Source organism: Mus pahari, chromosome 15 (assembly GCF_900095145.1).
Source record: "Mus pahari chromosome 15, PAHARI_EIJ_v1.1, whole genome shotgun sequence".
Lineage (NCBI taxonomy): Eukaryota > Metazoa > Chordata > Mammalia > Rodentia > Muridae > Mus > Mus pahari.
In genome coordinates this window covers 51,507,388-51,517,445 of record NC_034604.1, presented here as the reverse complement: position 1 = coordinate 51,517,445, position 10,058 = coordinate 51,507,388, and the positions used below count along the sequence as shown (strand labels likewise).

The 10,058-nt window shown below is 41.1% G+C and overlaps 1 long non-coding RNA gene across 1 annotated transcript in view; it reads left to right on the top strand.

Moving 5' to 3' along the window:
- Window positions 1-10,058, top strand: part of LOC110332893 — a 25,860-nt gene that overhangs the window by 1,340 nt on the left and 14,462 nt on the right. The gene's annotated exons all lie outside the window — the stretch shown is intronic.

Below are 10,058 nucleotides of genomic sequence, written 5' to 3'. Positions count from 1 at the left end.
ATTTGTTGATTCTTGATCTTACAGCACAGGCCATTGCTGTTCTGTTAAGAAAATTTTCCACTGTGTCCATTTCTTCAAGGCTTTCCCCCACTTTCTCCTNTATATATTTCAGTGTCTCTGGTTTTATGTGGAGTTCTTTGATCCACTTAGACTTGAGCTTTGTACAAGGAGATAAGAATGGATCAATTCATGTTCTTCTGCATGCTGACAGCCAATTGTGCCAGCACCATTTGTTGAAAATGTTACCTTTTTTCCACTGGATGGTTTTAGCCCCTTTGTCAAAGATCAGGTAACCATAGGTGTGTCAGTTCATTTCTGGGTCTTCAATTCTATTAATTTTATTGATCTTATTGTATGTCTTACTGATAAAAAAAAAAAGAAAGGCAGGGAGATATGGCTGGCATGAAACAGAGTTTTATAAGTCCTTGACAAAAAACCTGACTTCTCTATCCTTACTGGCGCTGCCTTAAAAAGACTGCTGCATGTACTGTGAAGGCCTTCACAAGATGACCAACAAATGTTCAAGTCCCCTGAAGACATTTATTCACAAAATTCTTGACTAACCAGGCTAATGAACTTAATCATAGCACTCTGTCATAATTAAGTTAAAAATCATGTAAAAACTCTATCTTTAAAGTTGGAGTTGCATTTTAAGGAAACCCACATTTTCTCCGAGTCTAAAGGAAAAGCTATCTTATAACAAATGCCTGATGCCATCATTAATACTATCCAAAGCTAAAAGCAATGTAAGCTCGGGATGGCTGCTACAGACTACAACACACCATTTAAGATCCTACCTTGCAGCCTATCAAATACTTATTTTTTTCCTGTTTTTTTTTCTAATACTTATTTTGGGTTGAAGGAGGGGAATTTACACACACCATGGCGTGGAGGACAACATGCAGGACTCAGTCCTCTCCTTCTACCGTTGTGGATCCCAGGGATCAAACGCAGTTTGTCAGAGTTGACAGCAAGCACCTTTACCCACTGAACCATCCTGCTGGCTCTCAAATACGTATCTTTTCTGACAATCAGAAGACACATATGAACACATATGTGCTTGTGCTTATACACGTATGTACACATATGTGCTTATGTGCTTTAGTACTCTGCTGTTAAGTAGAGTTAAATGAGTTGGTTTTAACAGGGCCGGAAAAGATAGGAGGAAAGAAAGATCGCAACAAGAAAAGAGCAAGGCAGAACAAGAATAAATTACAGTGAGGTGAAGTGACATGGCTGTGATAGAGTGCATTGTACTATGTCTTACAGTAGGAATATTACAGTGGAGGTCTTTGGGGTCTGCTACACTCATGTGTACATTCTCTTTCATTGGTTCACTTATTACTTACCAACTCTTTACTGAAAGCACAGAGTACTGCTATACATGGTGGTGGTGTGAACAAAATCAATCCCACCCCAGCTTTTATGGAACTGAAAACTGTCAAGTGGCAACAATTGGCTTATTGTAACATGAATAAATAAAGTGGGTTGGAGATACCAAAACTGTTGCTCTATCTCTGAAGACATATAGGTAAGTAGCTAAGAAAGCAAGCTGAAGTCATTCAAAGTGTATCCCTATGAAGGTCCAATCCTGCAGAGGAAAAAAAAATGGTCCCGTTTCTAGAGCGTTCGAGAAAAGTTCTGTGTGTTCTCAGTGTGATATACATTGAGACTGGACTGGAGGCTGTGTCCAGATCAATGTGTTTATATTTGGATAGAAGAAGAGGAGACAGGAGAGTTGATGGAGAAACCAGAGTAACCGCCCATGAACAGGCCCAGATCAGTGCCAGCACAATGGGGACATGGCCCACTGACTGAAACACTTGCTGTCTGTCCCTGTAAGAGTTGACTCCCTTGTCATGCTGTTTGGTCCTCTTCCCCACTTGATTACTTGATATGGTGGGTCTAATTACCTCCAGGCTTCCATCTGTTTTTGTAGAGAGCAATGTTTATCTACAAGAGCAGAGAGGTTTTTTTGGTCCTAAACTCTTTCTCTGGGGAACACAGCCATAAACACAAAAGCTTTTATTATGAGTGAGGATGTAAACTTTCCCTTTATGGTTTGTTTGTGTCAGAAAAGAGCATGTTCATTCTCCCACCTTACAGTTCCTCCCTGAAACCAGCATTGGTTGTCGGGGTCTCCTAGCAGTAATGTTTTCCTCATGCTATATGATTGACCTTTACAGGGTCAGTAAGTTCAGATAGACAGTCTCCATGGCCTAAGTTAAGGAAAAACAGGCAACATTACCATACCCACATTTGTCTGAGCCTTGCTGTTCATCATAGGATCCAAGGAGAGAATCAGAAGCCTCAAAACAAGAGACTTACAATAGTTTTGTACTTTTTCACTTTGAAAATACTGAGGTTCTGAGTGGGACTGACTAGCATGGATCTGTGGATTTAGTAGTTTACACACTCTTGAAGTCCCTACTTTTTACTTGGTAGAGGCAAGCACACACAGGATCATGCTAAAGAGAAACATATACTAGAAAGAACATAGAAGAATATGAGGAGACTAGGAACAGGAGGTGACATGAGCTAGATGGAGCATGAAGGATGGGAGTCATGAGACACTTGCACGGAAGACTGTTCCAGCCAGTCCTGGCGTCAGAGGAGCGCACATGCAAGGCCCCCTTGACCTCACGTCTCCCTGTGCTCTTCTAACAAAAATAAAAAGAAATTCAAAGAGCTCTCTAGAAGAGGAGTGCCCTCTTAACATTTCTCATGCTCCACAGAGTCCTCTAACATGCCCTTTGTCACGTCAGCACCAGCTTCCATCCTGCCAGCTCCCTAAACAGCGGAGTTCTGACCCAGGAGGTAAGTCTGGGCTTGGTCATGTACACTCCTAACCCTCATTAGCCTTCTGTTCATTCCTTGAGCCCAGTGTCCCGTCAGTCCCTCCCCACATGCCCCTACACTAGATTTGAGTTTGGCTGCTTGCTGCCAGCAAAGTCTAATGCAAGCCTTACTGTTTCTCATATACATCAATTTTCTTTCCACATACAGACTTGAGACCTTTCTGCCTCAGCCTCACGGTGTGTACAACACTTCCCAGGAAATGGGTGCTCGAACTTCATACATAGCACAACCTCTAGTCACTCTTTTGTTTTTATTTATCACTTTTTTCCTTTAAAATCTCTACTGTATTGGTAACAGCATATTGTTTTTCCTGTCATCCACTTATCTTCTTCTTATGCTTTCCAAGTCAAAGTGAAGTGCTCACTCATTTAAGAAACTTATTTTTATCAGCAGGTCCATCATGGTGCATGATGTTAGAGATAAGGAGTGAATCAAAGCATGCATAGTCAGAAGGGCATGGAAGAATGATGGGGGAAAGAAAGACATGCACTGTGTAATATTGATCATAGGCAAAACCTGGATTTAACATATAGATAGAGGTAGAGGAAATGTAGAGATGATGAAGGTGGAGACAGAGACGGAGACAGAGAAAGAGATAGAGATGGAGTAGATGGAGTTGAATATAGATATGATAAGATGGAGATAGTGAGATAGATATGGAGATAGAGGTAGAGGTGATGGAGGTAGAGGTGGACATGGAGAGATAGAGATAGAGATGATGGAGAAGGAAGCAATAACAAACAAGCAGAAGAAGACTATTTGGGGAAGGCAAGAGATTGGTGGGAGATGAGAGAAGGGACAAGGCCATGACCAAAGTATAATAATATATGAAGAAAACTCATGACACACATGCATGAAACCCATTATTTTTCATTCAAACTAAAATGAAACATAAATTATCTTTTATAGAGAGGTAGGCCAGTCAATGAAAGTTCTTGCAACAATTCATGAGTGCCTATGTTTGGATGCCCAGAACACAAGTAAAGAGCTGAAGAATGTCTGAAGTCCCAGTACTGAGGCTGCAGAGACAATGAATCCTTGGGGATTGCTGGTCAGCCAGACTAGACAAACTGACAATCTCCAGGTTCCATGAAAGAGCATCTCAAGACAATAAGGTGGATGGTGATTGGCCATAACAATATATGCATACAAGAAATACTGAATAGACTTATATGCATGTGTATTAAGCAATAATAATAACTAAGAAAAAGAGGCCATGAATTTGAGGAGGAAGTGGAAGAGAGAAGGAACATAGGGATGGAGGGAAGGAGGAGGCTGTAATACTTATAACGTAAAATTCTCAAAAACAATAGAATTAGAAATGAAGGTGGACACAATTGAAGGAGATACCTGGTACTATGAGAAATACACTGTGGTGGTCCTTCGCTAATAAAAAAGTGGCTTGTCTTAGGGCTTGTATTCCTGCACAAAACATCATGACCAAGAACAAATTGGGAAGGAAAGGGTTTACTCAGCTTGCACCTCCACATTGCTGTTCATCAGCAAAGGAAGTCAGGACAGGAACTCAAGCAGGGCAGGAACTTGGGGCAGGAGCTGATACAAAGGCCAGGGAGGGGTGCTGCTTACTGGCTTGCTTCCCCTGGCTTGCTCAGCTTGCTTTCTTATAGAACCCAGGACCACCAGCCCAGGGATGGCACCACCCACCATGGGCCCTCCCACCCTTGATCACTAATTGAGAAAACGCCTTACAGCTGAATCTCATCAAGGCATTTCCTCAAGGGAGGCTCCTTTCTCTGTGATAACTCCAGCTTGTGTCAAGTTGACACACAAAACCAGCCAGTTTAAGATGGCTTAAGATGACCAGGATGTGTTACGTATCCTGCTCCCACACTGGCATGTAACCACAGGTTTTTCCACCCATGCCCCAGTTCCTAAATAATGACCTAGAGGCTTACTATTTATGAATAAATGACTAGGACAAAGCTGGATTTGTTCTCCGAGTAGCCCTTAGCTTATGTTAGCCTGTTTACACTATTCTAGTCTGCCACATGGTGAGGTACCTCTCCTTGGTCACATTTGTCCGACTTCCTTCCAGTCCATCAGGGGATCTCAGTTCTTCTCTCCCTGCCGGATGTCCCACCTTCTAATCCTGCCTCTGCTGATTGGCCATCCCATCTGATTTTCATTGACAGGTGATGCTTCCACACAGCACACATGAGATTATCCTACACTGATGCCTGTCTGTTTGGGTCTTTTGATTACTCTTTATTCAAACCAAAAGTTTATCTCAGAATGGCAATGTGTCATGTGACTAAGTGCATAGGCCAAAAAGGGCAGGGCATTTAGAAAGGATTGTACTTCCCTGAATGGCTAGTCAATGAGAAAGAGAGGGGAAGGACTTATGATTCTTGGTGCCATTTTGACTCTAATGGGTCACTATGTCTGGGCTTGTGCCCAACCTTGAAAGACTAAAATAAATGACCTTGCTTTGACACTCTGAGTCTTTAGAACTCATTATTAGAAAGTAGGGGGTCTCTGTTTCCCCCAAAATATTAGCCTCTGGCACACTCACACATGCACAAATGCACATAGGCACACACATACACACCCATGCACATGCATACATACATACATGCACACAGGAATATACACACATACAACCAGGAACACCACACACACACACACACACACACACACACACACACACACACATGAGAAGAAAACAAAAACTGCCCCCAAACAAAGCCCTTATGGGTCTCAGAGGGGATTGGACACGCTTGCTGAGACTTCTCTCTGGGTTCTATTTGCTGCTACCACTTTAAATCTTCTTGTCCTTCCAATACTACTCCAGATTCTGTAGAAACATTTTCCCCTAATTATGTCTCTAGTGACTCAGAGATTCATTAGCTGCAAAATTAAATACAATTTTTCCAAATATTGCTTTTTCGTGTTTTCAATAATTTTCATAGACTTTAAGTAGAGAATCTAGGGTCAAGCAAATAAAAACAGTCTAATTGACAGTTGGGAAGCCTCAGAAAGTCATCTTTACGTCTAGAGTTTCTTCATGACTTACAGCTAAATGGACAAAGATGCTATAATGGACTTTGCCCTGCAAGACACTTTAGTTCATAAGTAACAGAAAAGGAATTCATGTAATTACCTCACAAGAGAATTTGCTTACTCACGTAGATTGCAGGCTGAGGGTTTTTTTTAAATGCTTAGGTTTTCACAGCCATATAATGTTGTTAGCAAGCAGCATTGTTCCATATTGCTGTTCTGGGAAGAACAAATTCTTATTCTTCAGGTGTGCGTTCTTTGGGCCTACCCAAGGTACCCAGCTGGTTTTAGCAGCAGCTAGAGCTACGTGTGATTTGGTTTGTAGTCCATGATGGAGAAAGAGGATCACCTCTCATAAGCTTAGAACTGATGTCTTACATTGTGTTTTAATTTGGCAATCCAAAATAGCTAGAACCCCATCACTGGGAAAATGTTTATTGTTGCCAACCTGAAATATATGCCCACCACTCTCTAACCAACAAGCTAAAGATAACGTTTTCACAAAATCTATATATAATTTATGTTGTTTTCTTAGTTCCTTATACAATCACGGAAGTAAAGATGAGCATATAATACAATAGAGTATTTCTGCATATATATATATATACTTTACTTTGCACCAATACATTCTGTTTGTTTGTTTTTTGAGACAGGGTTTCTCTGTATAGCCCTGGCTGTCCTGGAACTCACTTCGTAGACCAGGCTGGCCTCGAACTCAGAAATCTGCCTGCCTCTGCCTCCCAAGTGCTGCACCAATACTTTAAAAACAAATACCTACCAAAATGCCTGCAAGTACTTCCTAGGTGAAATTAGGTCCATTCAATGTGGTCTGCACAGAGACTCAAATATTTTCCAAAGTATTCAGTTTTAAAGGCCTTACTGTTTGGGCTAATGATAAATGTAATAATGAAAAATGTGCTAGTTAAGCATAATTGACACATCTTTTAGTTCATCACATGCTATTAAAAGTAGAACATTTAATACAACCATTTCTACCAAACTAGGCACTATTACTCTAAAGACAGATTTTACAGACCCTGTCTTTTATACCCACTCCAACAGTGGCTCTGAAAAGGATAAAGCCATTGACGTTCCTCGAGAGCTCAGTAATAGAGGCCCTTTACCATCAGAACCCGTGTTTCTGGTCTGCTGTGAGCATTGAGACAAGATTCTAATAGCCCCCAATGAAGCTCAGTGCAGGCTGAGACTGCCTGCTTAGCAATAAGCACTGCATTCAAAACCACCTCTTCTGACTTGTTGGCTTGTGGGATCTAAATGCAGAAAGTGACCTTGATTATAAAATAGGATATGCCTGCCAGCTGTAAAGACCATATTTACAGCAATGAGAAACAGCAGCTGATGAGGTGACGATGCTCTGAGATGATGTAATTTAGTACCTGGAATCATAAACAAAACAGCATACTGCACTAAGAAAGAGCAGAACTGTCAGAAGAGGTCAGGTTGAGAGGAAAGCTGTGGCTATAAACTTTGTTACCAAAACAGATGAATGTGTTCCTCTGACCTTGAGATTTTCCACAGTCAGGGAAACACCCATGAATGAAGCTGACCTTACTTAATTCCTGGGTCTCAGGTAGCCCAGGCTGGCCTTGAACTCTCCATACACAAAACATTGATCTTAAACTTCTGAGTCTCCTGCCTTCACCCTCAGAGAGCCTGGGTTACAGCTGTGTGCCACCATGCCCATTTATGTAGTGCTAGGAATTATATTTTGGGGTCTTGTGCCTACTAGGCAAGCACTCTACCATGTGACAAACACCCCAACACAATACTTTGCATTTTGAATTGGAAAATAACCTGAGAGTGGACATTAGAAAAATTGTAAAATAAGTAAGTCATAATTAACAAGGGCTTTATGTGATTTTTTTAAACACATAATGTCTCTGTTATAATGTCTGGTGTTCATTTGTATTATTTATAAAATCAATAAACTACTTTGTAGTTGCTGTAGCTTAGGAATTGTTTTGTAACTTTATGTCTATGGATACATTAGTTAATGAGTATATGCATGCTAATGTCTCTGTCCACGAAATGAATATATTTCCATCTTCATCAAGCAACATGATATCAAAATTGAGCAATTGCCCAGGTCAAAACTTTACCTGAGCACATTCTTTATATTTTTCTTTCTTTTTTTTAAAAAAAATACTTTTATTTATTTACATTCTCAATGTTGCCCCCCTTCCCAGTCACCCCTTCAAGAGTTCTTTACCCCATCCCTCCTCCCCTTTGCTTCTGAGATGGTGCTCCCATACCCACCCACTTCACCTCCCCTTTCCTGAGACATCAAATCTCTACAGGATTAAGTGCATCCTTTCCCACTGAGACCAGACAAGGCAATCCTCTGCTACATATATGCTAGAGGTCAGAAGCCACAGACCAGATCATGTATGCTCTTTGGTTGGTGATTTAGTCTCTGGGAGCTGCCAGAGGTCTGGGTTAGTTGATGCTGTTTGGTCTTCCTATGGGCTTGCCAATCCCCTTCAGCTCCTTCGATCCTTCCCTAACTCTTCCATAGGGGTCCCTGACCACAGTCCAGTGGTTGACTGTGAGTATCTGCATCTGTCTCAGTCGGATACTGGCAGAGCCTCTCAGAGAGCAGCCATGCCAGGCTCCTGTCAGGAAGCACAACATGGCCTCAGTAATAGTGTTAGGGTTTGGTGCCCACCCATGGGAATGGTTCCCAAGCTGGCTCACCGGACAGCCTTTCCTTCAATCTCTGCTCCATTTTCACACCTCATTTCTTTTCAACAGGAACAATTCTGAGTCAAAAAATTTAAAGGTAGGTTGGTGATCCCATCTCTCCACTGGGGGAGGACTTAGCATGTATACACAGACACACAGACATACACACACTAATAAAAAAATACTAATATCATGCCATATTTACAGGAAGTAGTGGGAGTAGAACTCAGGCTGTGCTAAACAAGAGCAGTGAGTGGACTGTAGGAAAAAAAGAGAAAAAAAGTAGGCTATCACAAAGAAACGGTTCGTGTCGGACTCCTTGGTGTTCATTAAGGATGTTGAACCTACATTGCACAGAGAAAAACTGCCCACAGCCTACCAAATATTTCTCGAACAGCGAAGTCATTGCTCACCCTTGCAAGCGGACAACTAATATTTTATCATCTATAGTTCTATGATCATTATTGATCTTTATTTTATTATTCTATAAGGTTTGAGAGACATGCTCACTGAATACAAAAGCAACATAGGGCATCTGAAGTTCTAGCAAGCAAAAAGGTAGGGGCAGCCATCGATTTCCGATATATTGCAGTTGTCATTTATCATCTACAGAGGACTGCTTAAACCATCCCAGCTCTCATTAGCAACACAAGTTACACAAACAGCAAACCCTAGGACTGAACGGAAATTACACTTAAAGGAAAAAACATAATTCAAGTGAAGGAAACAAAAACCAAAATGCATGATAATACGTTGTAAGAAAGGTCAGGCATTGACCTCAAGCTGTACTACAGAGTAATTGTGATAAAAACTGCATGGTACTGGTACAGTAGCAGACAGATAGATCAATGGAACACAATTGAAGACCCAGATATGAACCCACACACCTATGGTTACCTGATGTTTGACAAAGGAGCTAAAGCCATCCAGTGGAAAAAAGACAGCATTTTCAACAAATGGTGCTGGCACAACTGGCTGTTAGCATGTAGAAGAATACAAATTGATCCATTCTTATCTCCTTGTACAAAGCTCAAGTCTAAGTGGATCAAAGAACTCCACATAAAACCAGAGACACTGAAATTGATAGAAGAGAAAGTGGGGAAAAGCCTTGAAGAAATGGGCACAAGGGAAAAATTCCTTAACAGAGCACCAATGGCCTGTGCTGTAAGATCAAGAATCAACAAATGGGACCTCATTAAATTGAAAAGCTTCTGTAAGGCAAAAGATACTGTCAATAAGACAAAGGGGCCACCAACAGATTGGGAAAGAATTTTTACTAATCCTAAATCTGATAGGGGATTAATATCCAATATATACAAAGAGCTCAAGAAGCTGCACTCCAAAAATTCAAATAACCCCATTAAAAAATGGGCTACAGAGCTAAACAAAGAATTCTCAACTGAGGAGTACCTAAGGACTGAGAAGCACTTGAAAAAATGTTCAACATCCTTAATCATCAGGGAAATGCAAATCAAAAC